The 15,394-nt window shown below is 43.6% G+C and overlaps 1 protein-coding gene across 14 annotated transcripts in view; it reads left to right on the top strand.

The window, feature by feature from the left end:
- Positions 1-15,394, top strand: part of LOC110504859 (protocadherin alpha-C2) — a 184,893-nt gene that overhangs the window by 124,699 nt on the left and 44,800 nt on the right. The window lies entirely within an intron of this gene.

The following is a 15,394-nucleotide window of genomic DNA, read 5'->3' as shown; positions in this document are numbered from 1 at the left end:
GTAGTATGTGTTTCTGTGTGCGAGTGAGATGGCCTGGCACAGTCAGGGGTCTGTCTATCTCTCTGAGTCCCCAGGAGGTATGTGGATGACAGAAGAAGCCTGTCTCTCTGCCCTTATTTATGCTGTTCCCACGCCTTGCAAGATGTCTGCTGTAACAATCCTTACTTTCACTTTTGAGTGCATGAGTAATCACTCGCTTTCATTCTCTAACCTTTAAAAAAAAATATATATATATATATATATATATATATATATATATATATATATATATGTATATATATATATATCTCCCTCTTTCTCTCCCCTTCTTCCTACGTTTCCCTGACTCACTGTGCCTTTCTCTCAATCTCATGGTCTCTGTTTTTCTCTTAGGTTCCCAACTTTTAACATACATTTCTCTCTATCCCTCTGCCCTTCCCCTGTCTCTCTATCGCTCTCCCTTGAAAAGATGGCGCCGAAGAACATGGCTGACTTTTTACATTCTCCCAACCAGATGTGCTATTTTGTTAGGTTTTTTTGCGTTTTGTGTAACATATTTTTAAAGTTATTTTGTACATAATCTTGTTGCTACCGTCACTTATGACCAAAAATAACTTCTGGACATCAAAACAGCGATTACTCACCGTGGACTGGAAAAAACGTTTTCCTTTAACGAGTCCGACGAAAAGGATATACTGCATTCAGTGGAACAGGCCCAGATCCCCGTCATCTGCTTGAAGAAAAGACACAGGAAAAGGGGACGCAGATCGGAATGCCTCCTGAGAATCCATAGGCGAGCGAGTAAACTCCCAGTGCCTTTCGCTCTTCTTTCTAATGTGTAATCATTGGAAAATAAAATGGATGACCTACGATTAAAATTATCCTTCCAACAGGACATTAAAAACGGTAATATCTTAAGTTTCACTGAGACGTGGCTAAACGATGACACGTATAATATAGAGCTGGCGGAATTTTCAGTGCACCGGCAGAACAGAGAAGCTACGTCTTACGAGGTGTGGGTGTGTGTATATTTGTCAGTAACAGCTGGTGCGTGATGTCTAATATTAAAGAAGTCTCGAGGTATTGCTCGCCTGAGGTAGAGTACCGTATGATAAGCTGTAGACCACACTAACTACTAAGAGAGTTGGCATTTACAGTGGGGAGAACAAGTATTTGATACACAGCCGATTTTGCAGGTTTTCCTACTTACAAAGCATGTAGATGTCTGTAATTTTTATCATAGGCACACTTCAACACTGAGAGACGGAATCTAAAACAAAAATTCAGAAAATCACAATGTATGATTTTCAAGTAATTAATTAGCATTTTATTGCATGACATTAGTATTTGATACATCAGAAAAGCAGAACTTAATATTTGGTACAGAAACCTTTGTTTGCAATTACAGAGATCATACGTTTCCTGTAGTTCTTGACCAGGTTTGCACACACTGCAGCAGGGATTTTGGCCCACTCCTCCATACAGACCTTCTCCAGATCCTTCAGGTTTCGGGGCTGTCGCTGCGCAATACGGACTTTCAGCTCCCTCCAAAGATTTTCTATTGGGTTCAGGTCTGGAGACTGGCTAGGCCACTCCAGGACCTTGAGATGCTTCTTACGGAGCCACTCCTTAGTTGCCCTGGCTGTGTGTTTCGAGTCGTTGTCATGCTGGAAGACCCAACCACGACCCATCTTCAATGCTCTTACTGAGGGAAGGAGGTTGTTTGCCAAGATCTCGCGATACATGGCCCCATCCATCCTCCCCTCAATACGGTGCAGTCGTCCTGTCCCCTTTGCAGAAAAGCATCCCCAAAGAATGATGTTTCCACCTCCATGCTTCACGGTTGGGATGGTGTTCTTGGGGTTGTACTCATCCTTCTTCTTCTTCCAAACACGGCGAGTGGAGTTTACACCAAAAAGCTCTATTTTTGTCTCATCAGACCACATGACCTTCTCCCATTCCTCCTCTGGATCATCCAGATGGTCATTGGCAAACTTCAGACGGGCCTGGACATGCGCTGGCTTGAGCAGGGGGACTTTGCGTGCGCTGCAGGATTTTAATCCATGACGGCGTAGTGTGTTACTAATGGTTTTCTTTGAGACTGTGGTGCCAGCTCTCTTCAGGTCATTGACCACGTCCTGCCGTGTAGTTCTGGGCTGATCCCTCACCTTCCTCATGATCATTGATGCCCCACGAGGTGAGATCTTGCATGGAGCCCCAGACCGAGGGTGATTGACCGTCATCTTGAACTTCTTCCATTTTCTAATAATTGCGCCAACAGTTGTTGCCTTCTCACCAAGCTGCTTGCCTATTGTCCTGTAGCCCTTCCCAGCCCTGTGCAGGTCTACAATTTTATCCCCGATGTCCTTACACAGCTCTCTGGTCTTGGCCATTGTGGAGAGGATGGATTCTGTTTGATTGAGTGTGTGGACAGGTGTCTTTTATACAGGTAACGAATTCAAACAGGTGCAGTTAATACAGGTAATGAGTGGAGAACAGGAGGGCTTCTTAAAGAAAAACGAATATGAGAGCCAGAATTCTTACTGGTTGGTAGGTGATCAAATACTTATGCCATGCAATGAAATGCAAAATAATGACTTAAAAATCATACAATGTGATTTTCTGGATTTTTGTTTTAGATTCCGTCTCTCACAGTTGTGTGATGACGCTCTCGGTAGCCGATGTGAACAAAACCTTTAAACAGGTCAACATTCACAAAGCTGCTGGGCCAGATAGATTACCAGGATGTGTACTAAAAGCATGCTTGGATCAACTGTCAAGTGTCCTTACTGACATTTCAATCTTTCCCTGACCATGTTTGTAATACTTACATGTTTCAAGCAGACAAACATAGTCCCTGTGCTCAAGGAAGCAAAAGTAACCTCCCTAAATGATTACTGCCCGTAGCACTCACGTGGCTCTCATGGCTCACATCAACAGCATCCTCCCGGACACCCTTGACCCACTCCAATTCGCATACCGTCCCAACAGATCCACAGATGACGCAATCTCAATCGCACTCCACACTGCCGTTTCCCACCTGGACAAAAGTTACACCTATGTGAGAATGCTGTTCATTGACTACAGCTCAGCGTTCAACACTATAGTGCCCACAAAGCTCACCTCTAACCTAAGAATTCTGGACTAAACACCTCCCTCTGCAACTGGATCCTGGGCATCCTGATGGGCCGCCCCCTGGTGGTAAGAGTAGGCAACAACACGTCTGCCACGCTGATACTTAACATTGGGGCCCTCAGGGGTGTGCACTTAGTCCCTTCCTGCACTCCCTGTTCACCCACAACTGCCTGGGCAAACATGACTCAAACACCATCATTAAGTTTGCTGATGACACAACAGTGGTATGTTTGATTACCGACAACGATCAAACGACCTGGTAAGGAGGAGGTCAGAGAACTGGCAGTGTGGTGCCAGGACAATCACCTCTCCCTCAATGTGAGCAAGACAAAGGAGCTGATCGTGGACTACAGGAAAATGCGAGCTGAACAGGCCCCCATTAATACCGACGGGTCTGTAGTGGAGCGGGTTGAGAGTTTCAAGTTCCTTGGTGTCCACATCACCAACAAACTAGCATGGTCCAAACATACCAAGACAGTCGTGAAGAGGGCACAACAAAACATTTTACCCCTCAGGAGACTGAAAAGATTTGGCATGGATCCCCAGATCCTCAAAAGTTTCTACAGCTACACCATCGAGAGCATCCTGGCCGGTTGCGTCACCGCCTGGTATGGCAACTGCTCGGTATCTGACCGTGTAAGGAGCCAAACTTCCTGCCATCCTATATAATAGGCAGTGTCAGAGGAAATCCCATACAATTGTCAGAGACTCCAGTCACCCAGTATAGACTGTTTTCTCTGCTATCGCACGGCAAGCGGTACCGGAGAGCCAAGTCTAGGACCAAAAGGCTCCTCAACAGCTTCTACCCCCAAGCCATAATACTGCTGAACAATTAATATAATGGCCACCAGACTATTTACACTAACCCCCCCTCCCTTTTGTACACCGCTGCTTCTCCTTGTTCATTATCTATGCGTAGTCACGCCACCCCTACCTACATGTACAAATTACCTCAAATAACCTGTACCCTCGCACACTGACTCGGTACCGGTACCCCAAGTATATAGTCTCGTTATTGTTATTCTTGTTGTGTTACTTTTTATTAGAATGTTTTACTTTAGTCTATTTGTTAAATCTTTTCTTAACTCTTCTTGAACTGCACTGTTGGTTAAGGGCTTGCATTTCATGGTAAGGTCTACACTTGTTGTATTCGGCGCATGTGACAAACGAAGGTTGATTTGATTTGTATTTCGGTCTATGTCACCTTGTCTCATTCCTATTTTTAATTTCCTCCTTTCTCACTGTTTCTCTATCTTTCCTGTCTCCTTTCTGTCAGTCCATCTGTGTCCATCTCTCTTTCTTTCTCTGTCTATCTTTCTGTCAGTCCATCTGTGTCCATCTCTCTTTGTTTCTCTGTCTATCTTTCTGTCAGTCCATCTGTGTCCATCTCTCTTTCTTTCTCTGTCTATCTTTCTGTCAGTCCATCTCTGTGTCCATCTCTCTTTCTTTCTCTGTCTATCTTTCTTTCAGTCCATCTCTGTCTATCTTTCTTTACGTATCATGTTGCTTTCCATCAGTCTCACAGTATTTCCCTCAATTTCAATGTACAGTATATCTATCTCTCCCCACCCCCTCCTTCCCTCTCCCCTCCCGCTTTCAGTCCATCAGCCTTGTATTCTCAGTGTGTGTGTGAATGTGTTTGTATCTGTGTGTGTGTGTGTATCTGTATCTGTGGGAGTGTGTGTGTATCTGGATGTGTGGGAGTGTGTGTGTATCTGGATGTGTGGGAGTGTGTGTGTGTATTGTGGGAGTGTGTGTGTATTTGTGTGAGTTTATCTTTATCTGTGGTAGTATGTGTGTGTATTGTGGGAGTGTGTGTGTGTATTGTGGGAGTGTGTATGTGTGTATTGTGGGAGTGTGTATGTATCTGTATCTGTGGGAGTGTGTGTGTGTATTGTGGGAGTGTGTGTGTATCTGTGGGAGTGTGTGTGTGTATTGTGGGAGTGTGTGTGTGTGTGTGTATCTGTATCTGTGGGAGTGTGTGTGTGTATTGTGGGAGTGTGTGTGTATCTGTATCTGTGGAAGTGTGTGTGTGCATTGTGGGAGTGTGTGTGTATCTGTATCTTTGGAAGTGTGTGTGTGTATTGTGGGAGTGTGTGTGTATCTGTATCTGTGGAAGTGTGTGTGTGTATTGTGGGAGTGTGTGTGTATCTGTATCTGTGGGAGTGTGTGTGTGTATTGTGGGAGTGTGTGTCTGTATCTGTGGAAGTGGGTGTGTGTATTGTGGGAGTGTGTGCGTGTATTGTGGGAGTGTGTGTGTGTTTGTGTATCTGTGGAAGTGTGTGTGTGTATTGTGGGAGTGTGTGTGTGTATTGTGGGAGTGTGTGTATCTGTATCTGTGGGACTGTGTGTGTATCTGTGGGACTGTGTGTGTATCTGTGGAAATGTGTGTGTATCTGTGGGAGTGTGTGTGTGTGTATCTGTGGAAGTGTGTGTGTATCTGTGGGAGTGTGTGTGTATCTGTGTGTGTGTGTGTGTATCTGTGGAAGTGTGTGTGTGTATCTGTGGGAGTGTGTGTGTATCTGTGGGGCTGTGTGTGTATCTGTGGAAGTGTGTGTGTATCTGTGGGAGTGTGTGTGTGTGTGTATCTGTGGAAGTGTGTGTGTATCTGTGGGAGTGTGTGTGTATATGTGTGTGTGTGTGTGTGTGTGTGTGTGTGTGTGTATCTGTGGAAGTGTGTGTGTGTATCTATGGAAGTGTGTGTGTGTATTGTTGGAGTGTGTGTGTATCTGTGGGAGTGTGTGTGTATCTGTGGGAGTGTGTGTATATCTGTGGAAGTGTGTGTGTATCTGTGGAAGTGTGTGTGTATTGTGGGAGTGTGTGTATCTGTATCTGTGGGAGTGTGTGTGCGTGTATCTGTGGGATTGTGTGTGTATTGTGGGAGTGTGTGTGTATTGTGGGAGTGTGTGTGTATTGTGGGAGTGTGTGGGCAGCAGCTGAGAGGAGGAATGGTGAAATATCATCCCTCTCCCCAGACGTGTACTATCTGCCTCAGCACCCTGTAAACAGGATTCTCCCCATTTTCATTAACATACACTAAGTATGTCAGGGCGGCTTGATCCGCTCAGCATGTAAGCTGCTCAGACCCTTTTATTTGACCACAAACTGTGTATATCAACTGCAAACGCTATCTACTTGTGTGGATTTAGCTTTCTTTTTGCCATTTAAAGTGGTGCTTGTTTGTAACCAGTGGCATTCAAGTGGTTTTGTTAATATTGTGTGCTCTTAGGCACTGCCTCACATTAAGCGCTATGATGTATCCTGTTTGTTAATACATTATTTCATACTATTTGATAATGCACTGACCTCATTTTAGTGAGTGGTGGGTCAGTATAAACAACTAAGTAAAATACAAGCTCAGAGAGAGCCACAGTATGATATTTTGGTTGGCTCATATTTTAGTCTTCTCCATGTGCTTTGGGGCTCTCTATGATCACACAGGGGTTCTGAATGTTGCAGTGCTGTGCATGTAGAAGTGGGTCAGGGTGTGTTAGGAAGATCACTAGGTGTCTGAGAGTAATAAATAACAGATTCTCTATATTGCCATGCTATCTCTCTCTCTGATACGTTTGGGCCCAGTATGGCTCCAGCATGGCTCTAGTATGGCTTCAGCATGGCTCCAGTATGGCGCCAGCATGACTCCAGTATGGCTCCAGCATGGCTCTAGTATGGCTTCAGCATGGCTCCAGTATGGCTCCAGCATGGCTCCAGCATGGCTCTAGTATGGCTCCAGCATAGCTCCAGTATGGCTCCAGCATGGCTCCAGCATGGCTCCATCATGACTCCAGCATGACTCCAGCATGGCTCCAGTATGGCTCCAGCATGGCTCCAGCATGACTCCAGTATGGCTCCAGTATGGCTCCAGCATGGCTCCAGCATGGCTCTAGTATGGCTCCAGCATGGCTCCAGCATGGCTCCAGTATGGCTCCAGCATGGCTCCAGCATGGCTCTAGTATGGCTCCATCATGGCTCCAGCATGGCTCCAGTATGGCTCCATAATGGCTCCAGCATGGCTCCATCATGACTCCAGCATGACTCCAGCATGGCTCCAGTATGGCTCCAGCATGGCTCCAGCATGGTTCCAGTATGGCTCCAGCATGACTCCAGCATGACTCCAGTATGGCTCCAGCATGGCTCCATCATGGCTCCAGCATGGCTCTAGTATGGCTCCAGCATGGCTCCAGTATGGCTCCAGCATGGCTCCAGTATGGCTCCAGCATGGCTCCAGCATGGCTCCAGCATGGTTCCAGTAATAATGCCTGGAGCTGTCTCTTTGCTTTTGAGTGGTTCAGTATGCGCTCTGTATACTGCTGCTCACTGTGTGTGTGTGAGAGAGGGAGAGTGATGAGGGCGGGAGAGAGAGACAGAACAGGAGGGGGAGGCGCTGGTAATTTTCCGTTCTGTGCTGCAGCAGCAGGGATCTCTCGGAGCCCTGGCGTCTCAGAGAGGTACACCCTGGGCTGGGCGGGGCTGACAGCACCGGCAGGAATCCAGCTGTCAATCACAGCTAAACAGGGGAGGCGGGATAAAGGGCTAGGGGAATGTGGTCGAGGGGCTTATTCATATCCCTCAGATCACCACTACTTCTGTGTGTGGGTGGGTGTGTGTTTGTCAGTGTGTTCTCTGAGTATGTGTGAGTGTGTGTGTTCTGCTTCATAGCAATATATATTATTTGTATTTCATAGTATTGCAGCATATGTGGTGTGTTTCTTCTTTTGTAATAGCAGCAGTGTATGTAGTCATGTATTTAGCTGTGTGTCAGTTCTTTATTAATATGTGTATTGCAGATACTGTGTGTTAATGTGTGTTGGCTTAAAGCCTCTTCCTCTGCTCTGCTGGCCCCAGTGTTGCAAAAAGCATTACATTATTGATTATCTAAGGACATTATCCTGGATGAGGTAGCCAGCTAAGTGCTTCACATCTGAACTGGATGGTATTTCTACACAGCAGGGCTCTAATTCACCTACTGTAAGTCATTTAGGTTCAGTAACCATCCAGATGGGATCAACTATTGTGACCCAAAAACATGACTTAGAATTGTTCTCCTCACCCCACCCTTACCCCCAGAGATCTGGCTCAGATGTTGATTGCATCGTGTTCAATGTGATTGGGCTAATGATAATTGGGCCCCTCCAGACAGTCGACTCCTTGTCCTGGTTCTGTTTCATGGACGTGTGTTAAAACGTCACTTCCTGTTTTCCTCCCTCCTGGGTGTGGGTTTTGGCAAGGGGATGGGAGCTCAGCTGAGGTTGCCATGGAGGTTGCCATGGAGATGATCCTCATTACTGATAGTGCACCAGTCTGTTTCTCAGAGAGAGAGAGAGAGAGCTGCAAATGTGCATCCACCCCCACTAAGCCATGCTCTCACTTATCACATTCAAAGATGGACAAAGAGAGAGTGGAAAGGAAGAACATCATAGTGAGAGAATAGAGAGAGGAAAGGGGATTGATAGAGAGAGGGAGGGAGAGGAAGACAGCAATAAGGGTACAGGTTTGACCAGGGAGTGTGAGATCATGTAAAATATCATGTAAAAGAGGGTCAAGGAGAGGCAGTCAGGATGAGGAGGAAGAAAACAATTAAATATGTGTTTCCCAGTTAAGCGGACAGACTAAGGGTTGAGAATTGGTCACAGATAAAATGACTGAACACACACTCATTCCCAAGGTAGTCTACTAAACAATGTATTTGATCTGTATTTGATCAATGTATTGGATTTTGATCTAAAGGGAAATACAGTACACTGACAGTCTGTCTGTGAATGCTACATAAAGCCAGTCAGCCTGTCCTTTGACTGGTACTGGGTGGGTTTCAGTAGTATGATGCGTCACTGGCCCACTCAAATCACACACACACACGCACGCACACCCCCACGCACACACGCACACGCGCACGCACACACACACACGCACGCACGCACACACGCACGCACGCACACACGCACACGCGCACGCACACACGCACACACACACACACCTCTTATGGCGTAAGGCTGTTGTGCAGTCATTAGATTAGCTTTGTCATGCTCAGAACCACAGGGTTCTTCCACATCCATCCCCATCCACCCAGCATGGACACAAAGCCAGGGTTCTGAGTGGAGTGATAGAGGGGATCGGTGGCTGCCTGCTGTCTCAGATAGCTTTGTTTACCACAACATGAATCTGTTTGATTTATTTTCAGGCAGAACAGGGACAGACCAAGTGCTGTTTAACCCTTCCAGGACTCCAGGGGAGAGATTTACATGGCTTTTAGTTCTGTCATGCCCTTTACACTGAAAGGGAGGATGCACTGGGGATGTCATAGCCAAGCGCATCCAGAACAGTCTCTCCATCCAACCCTTTACACTGAAAGGGAGGATACACTGGGGAAGCCATAGCCAAGCAAATCCAGAACAGTCTCTCCATCCAACCCTTTACACTGAAAGGGAGGATACACTGGGGAAGCCATAGCCAAGCAAATCCAGAACAGTCTCTCCATCCAACCCTTTACACTGAAAGGGAGGATACACTGGGGAAGCCATAGCCAAGCAAATCCAGAACAGTCTCTCCACCTCATTCTTTATACATGGGAAAGGAATCATCATCTCTATTGAAACTACAATTTGATATCTGAGATGAAGAGGTTCTAAAGCATGTTATTAATGAGTTAAATACACAGGGGTAAACCCGCACAACACTTTCGAGTAGGGCCTTAGATTCCTGAGTCTTTAGATGGAGATTCTTGTTAGAAGTATATGTAGTCTTTAATAATAAATGGTTTTAAAAAGTTAAAATGCTGATGCTGCTAGAGTAGTAGAATGTTATTAATCAGATATGATGCAATGCAGTTAATAGTTTTGCCGCATAGTTGTCTTTGATCTCATCTCAGTGCACCGGGAGGTGTTGAAGATATATGTTTCTGCTCTGGATGTATTAATAGGAGATACAGTGCCTTCAGAAAGTATTCATACCCCTTGACTTATTCCACATTTTTCTTGTGTTCCATCCTGAATTCAAAAAGGATTAAATAGATTTTATTTCTCACCCATCTACACACAATACCCCATAACGCCAAAGTGTTTAGACATTTTTGCAAATTTATTGAAAATGAAATACAGAAGTTTACATACATTTACCAGTCAAAAGGTTTGGACACACCTACTCATTCCAGGGGTTTTCTTTATTTTTACTATTTTCTACATTGTTGAATAATAGTGAAGTCATCAAATCTATGAAATAACACATATGGAATCATGTAGAAAATAAATCAAATCAAATATATATTTATATTTGACTTTCCTCAAAGTACCCACCCTGTGCTTTGATGACAACTTTGCAAACTCTTGGCATTCTCTCAACCAGCTCCATGAGGTAGTCACCTGGAATCAGAGGCGACGAGCCCCAAATTGTTTGCAAAAAAATAAATATATATACACAGTGGGGAGAACAAGTATTTGATACACTGCCGATTTTGCAGGTTTTCCTACTTACAAAGCATGTAGAGGTCTGTAATTTTTATCATAGGGGGACTTCAACTGTGACAGACGGAATCTAAAACAAAAATACAGGAAATCACATTGTATGATTTTTAAGTAATTAATTTGCATTTTATTGCATGCCATAAGTATTTGATCACCTACCAACCAGTAAGAATTCCGACTCTCACGTTCATTTTGCTTTAAGAAGCCCTCCTGTTCTCCACTCATTACCTGTATTAACTGCACCTGTTTGAACTCGTTACCTGTATAAAAGACACCTGTCCACACACTCAATCAAACAGACTCCAACCTCTCCACAATGGCAGAGACAGAGAGCTGTGTAAGGACATCGAGGAGAAGGTCTGTATGGAGGAGTGGGCTGGTTGAGAGAATGCCAAGAGTGTGCAAAGCTGTCATCAAGGAAAAGTGTGGCTATTTGAAGAATCTAAAACTTTTTTTGGTTACTATGTAATTCAATATGTGTTATTTCATAGTTTTGATGTCTTCACTACTTTTCTACCATTTAAAAATAAAGAAAATCCTTGAATGAGTAGGTGTTCTAATACTTTTGACCGGTATTGTATATTATTTTGTCATTAATTCTTGTCACATATCATTTTAAAAGGCTAATTGATCATTAGAAAACCCTTTTGCAATTATGTTAGCACAGCTGAAAACAGTTGTTCTGCTTAAAGAAGCAATAAAACTGTCCTTCTTTAGACTAGTTGAGCATTTGTGGGTTCGATTACAGGCTCAAAATGGCCAGAAACAAAGAGCTTTCTTTTGAAACTCGTCAGTCTATTCTTGTTCTGAGAAATTAAGGCTATTCCATGCGAGAAATTGCCAAGAAACTGAAGATCTCGTACAATGCTATGTAACAGTCCCTTCACAGAACAGCGCAAACTGGCGCTAACCAGAATAGGAAGAGGAGTGCGAGGCCCCGGTGCACAACTGAGCAAGAGGACAAGTACATTAGAGTGTCTAGTTTGAGAAATAGACTCCTCGCAAGTCCTCATCTGGCAGCTTCATTAAATAGTACCCGCAAAACACCTGTCTCAATGTCAACAGTGAATAGGTGACTCCAGAATGCTGGCCTTCTAGGCAGAGTTGCAAAGAAAATGCCATATCTCAGACTGGCCAATAAAAATATAGATTAAGATGGGCGAAAGAACACAGACACTGGACAGAGGAACTCTGCCTAGATGGCCAGCATCTCGGAGTCGCCTCTTCATTGTTGACGTTGAGACTTGTGTTTTGTGGGTACTATTTAATGAAGCTGCCAGTTGAGGACTTGTGAGTCATCTGTTTCTCAATCGAAATTACAATTGGCCTCTTATCCACTTGTCGTCCCCTTATGCCATAGTTTGTACATCTCAATTGTCTTTAGAAACCCCATTTGTTTAAGCAAGTCAGCCATATTAGCTATGTTTTTTTAAAGGCAGTAAATGAGGCTGAATGAACTGTTTCGCTGCCAGACAAGGCTCCGCTGATAGCCATTTTTAGCAGTGGTAAGATGTTGGGACTGCTGTTGGGACAGCTTTATCTAGGCCCTAACAGTTTGTGGACTCCGTTCATCACTGCTATAGTGCAATTCATGTATTGTTTAGTGTTGTGTTGTGTAGTGGCTTTGCTCGCATACATCCCACTTTAGATTTTTTTTTTGCCCCACCAAGATTTACATGCTAAAATCGCCACTGTCTGGAATGCAATTCAATTAACAGTTGTGCCTTGTTAAAAGTACATTTGTGACCTGTTTCAGGAAACTAGGCATATGTCCCTGGTCACTACTTAACAAGAGAGACATTTTGAACGTTAACTTTTTTTTTATCAAAATGCTTTTTTTTGTTGCAGGAATGCGTTCTCGAACTTGTGCACTTTCATGTACCTTAATAGCAAACTTGTATGCCATCTGTAAATACAAATACAAATACAATTGTTAAATTACGAGCCTAGCTGGTTTAGCCAGAGAACAAGCCAGCAACCTTCCCACTAGCTTTGATTGGCTGAGATAATGATTGGGCTGGATTTGCCGAGAGATGAGTTTGGATTGGTCTGCTGTATAGCACGGGTCTGTCTATTTGAGCACATTTGTGGAATTTCTTTCCTTTTTCATGCGATTGAGCCAATCAATTTGTGTTGTGGTAGATGTCGGGGTATACAGAAGATAGCATTATTTGGTAAAAGACCAAGTCCATACTTTGCCAAGAACAGCTCAAATGTCCTGCTGAAAGGTGAATTTGTCTCACAGTGTCTGTTGTGAAGCAGACTGAACCAGGTTTTCCTTTAGGATTTTACCTGTGCTTAGCTCTTTTCCATTTATTTTCATCTTAAAAAACTCCCTAGTTCTTGCTGATAACAAGCATGCCCATAACGTGATGCAGCCACCACCATGTTTGAAAATATGAAGAGTGGTACTCAGTGATGTGTTTTATTGGATTTACCCCAAACAAAACACTTTGTATTCAGGACATTACGTTAATTTCTTTGCCACATGTTTTCCTGTTTTGCTTTTGTGCCTTATTGCAAACAAGATGCATGTTTTGGAAAAATAGTATTCTGTACACACTTCCTTCTTTTCAATTTTTCATTTTGGTTAGTATTGTGGAGTAACTACAATATTGTTGATCCATCCTCAGTTTTCTCCTTTCACAGCCATTAAACTCTGTAACTGTTTTAAGTCACCATTGATCTCTTGGGGAAAGTCATGAGTGGTTTCCTTCCTCTCCGGCAATTGAGTTAGGAAGGACGTCTGTATATTTGTTGTGACTGGGTGTATTGATACACCATCCAAAGTGCAATTAATGTTAATCACTGTTATTGCACACAGAGTAAGTCCATGAAACTTATTATGTGACTTGTTAAGGAATTTTTTACAACCAGCTCTCACAGTCTCACATCAGAACTAGACGTTCATCCATGTTTCTCAAACGTCACATTTTGAAGTTGTCCCAAATGTCAAAATTCAGAGTGATTGGTTACTTATCTGTATCGTTCCAAGGTTAAGTATTGCGAGCATCCTAAAACGCTGCAACAACAATACAAATTTGATTTAGTGACCCAGACATTCCTGGCCTACAACATCTGGAGCTCATACTTGTATTCATATTTCACAGTGATGATAACAAGTCTACTTCCCAGTCTAATTCAGAGCTTCAGAGACTCAACAGTGATAATGAATAATGAATTTGAGGATTATAGTGGCCTAAGTCTATTACTGGTGCACTGAGATGGTTCTTAGTTGTAGCACTCCTTCGTGTCGCTTTGGCTAGGCTATTAAAGCAATATTTTCTCCATTTATGATTCTGGATGTATATCTAGCACCATTACATGTAACAGTGACTGAACCTTAGTTAGAACTATCTTGCTAGACAGGTTCCCACAGTAGCATGGGATACCATCCGGTGAGTGGACCACTTAATCCAATCTTAGTCTACAAAGGAATGGATTGTAGGTTTGCATTGTTCGGTTTCTTTGAGAGAGAGAAGACATTTTGTCTCCGTTGGTCTCCAATGGTCTACCTCCAACTCTCCATCACCTTTTGAGAAAGTGGGTGTCTGTACTTTTTGGTGGTGTTTTAAATTTGGCTGACACAGTCTTTGATTTTAGACACTGAGATGATGAGGTTAGGCATTAAAATGGTTAGTGTTAAGGTTTGGGATAGGCTTCAATATATATATATATATATAAACAGAGGCAGATGCTTACTCGTATCGCGCTCATCCACCATCCCTGTCCACAACGGCCTAGCAAAACCAAAGCCTACTTGAAGGTCACAGTGCTCACTGTTGCCCATAGTGGCTGGTTTCCACGTCATCTCCTAACGTTGAATACTGACATGACTGAATTTTTATTCCTGAACTTATTTTGGCTTTGCCATAACAAAGGGGCTTAATACTTACTGACTTTTGACATTTCAGATTTAAAAAATAAAATAATTTGTGGCATAAAATCAAAATGTAATCCATTTTAAATTCAGGCTGTAACACAACACAATGTGGAATAAAATGTGGATGAAGTCAAGGGACATGAATACTTTCTGAAGGACTGTAGGGTGTCTGGTGGTTAGGTCTGATTTTGTGCTTAAGGATTGATCATTTTTATCTCAGAGTGTTGTAATCAATCTGCTAAATCTGGCTTGTGTGATTTTCTAATTTTGTGGTAGAGACATACTCTCTTGCAGAGTGAGGGTGTTGTCCTTGGAAACAGATTCTCTCATCAGCATATTTTGTTTCCATCTCTCTCCTCTGGAGGGGGCCTGAATCTGCCCTTCACAGTCACACTGTCAGACACTGAAGGAGAGGAAAGGAGGCGATCTGCGGCTTGGGACACACACACACACACACACACACACACACACACACACACACACACACAGGCACACAAGCACACTCAGCAGCTTGCAATCGGGTTTCAGTAGTGACATAGCTTAGCGATGGCAGTCAGAGTAGATGGAGTTCACTGTCTCTGCAGTACCCCCTTACACCAATAGAGGTCCCAGTACTACTGTCTCCCTCTCTCTCTCATCCTGTCCTGGCTGCAAGCTGCAGTGCTCTTGGCACTGAGACAGAACCCCACCACACCTTTGATTTTCTCTCGCTCTCTGTGGCCCAGATTCTAATACGTTTAGTTCCTGAAAAACATCTATCTCCCACCTGTTCCTCAAAACATGGAATATATTGTACCTATCAAATAATCCCCTAGTCGATTGACGCACCGGTGAGTCAATCTCAGTTACATAACATAAAAAATCCCCATCAAAATCCTTCAGTTTAAGATAGATGTATGTTTATTTTGCAAGGGATGAGTCTCAATCCTCCACATCCGCC

This window comes from Oncorhynchus mykiss, chromosome 25 (genome assembly GCF_057628025.1).
Source record: "Oncorhynchus mykiss isolate SJ-2025 chromosome 25, ASM5762802v1, whole genome shotgun sequence".
Taxonomy (NCBI): Eukaryota; Metazoa; Chordata; class Actinopteri; order Salmoniformes; family Salmonidae; genus Oncorhynchus; species Oncorhynchus mykiss.
Note: the sequence above shows the minus strand (reverse complement) of the source record. Positions and strands in the feature narration are given on the sequence as shown.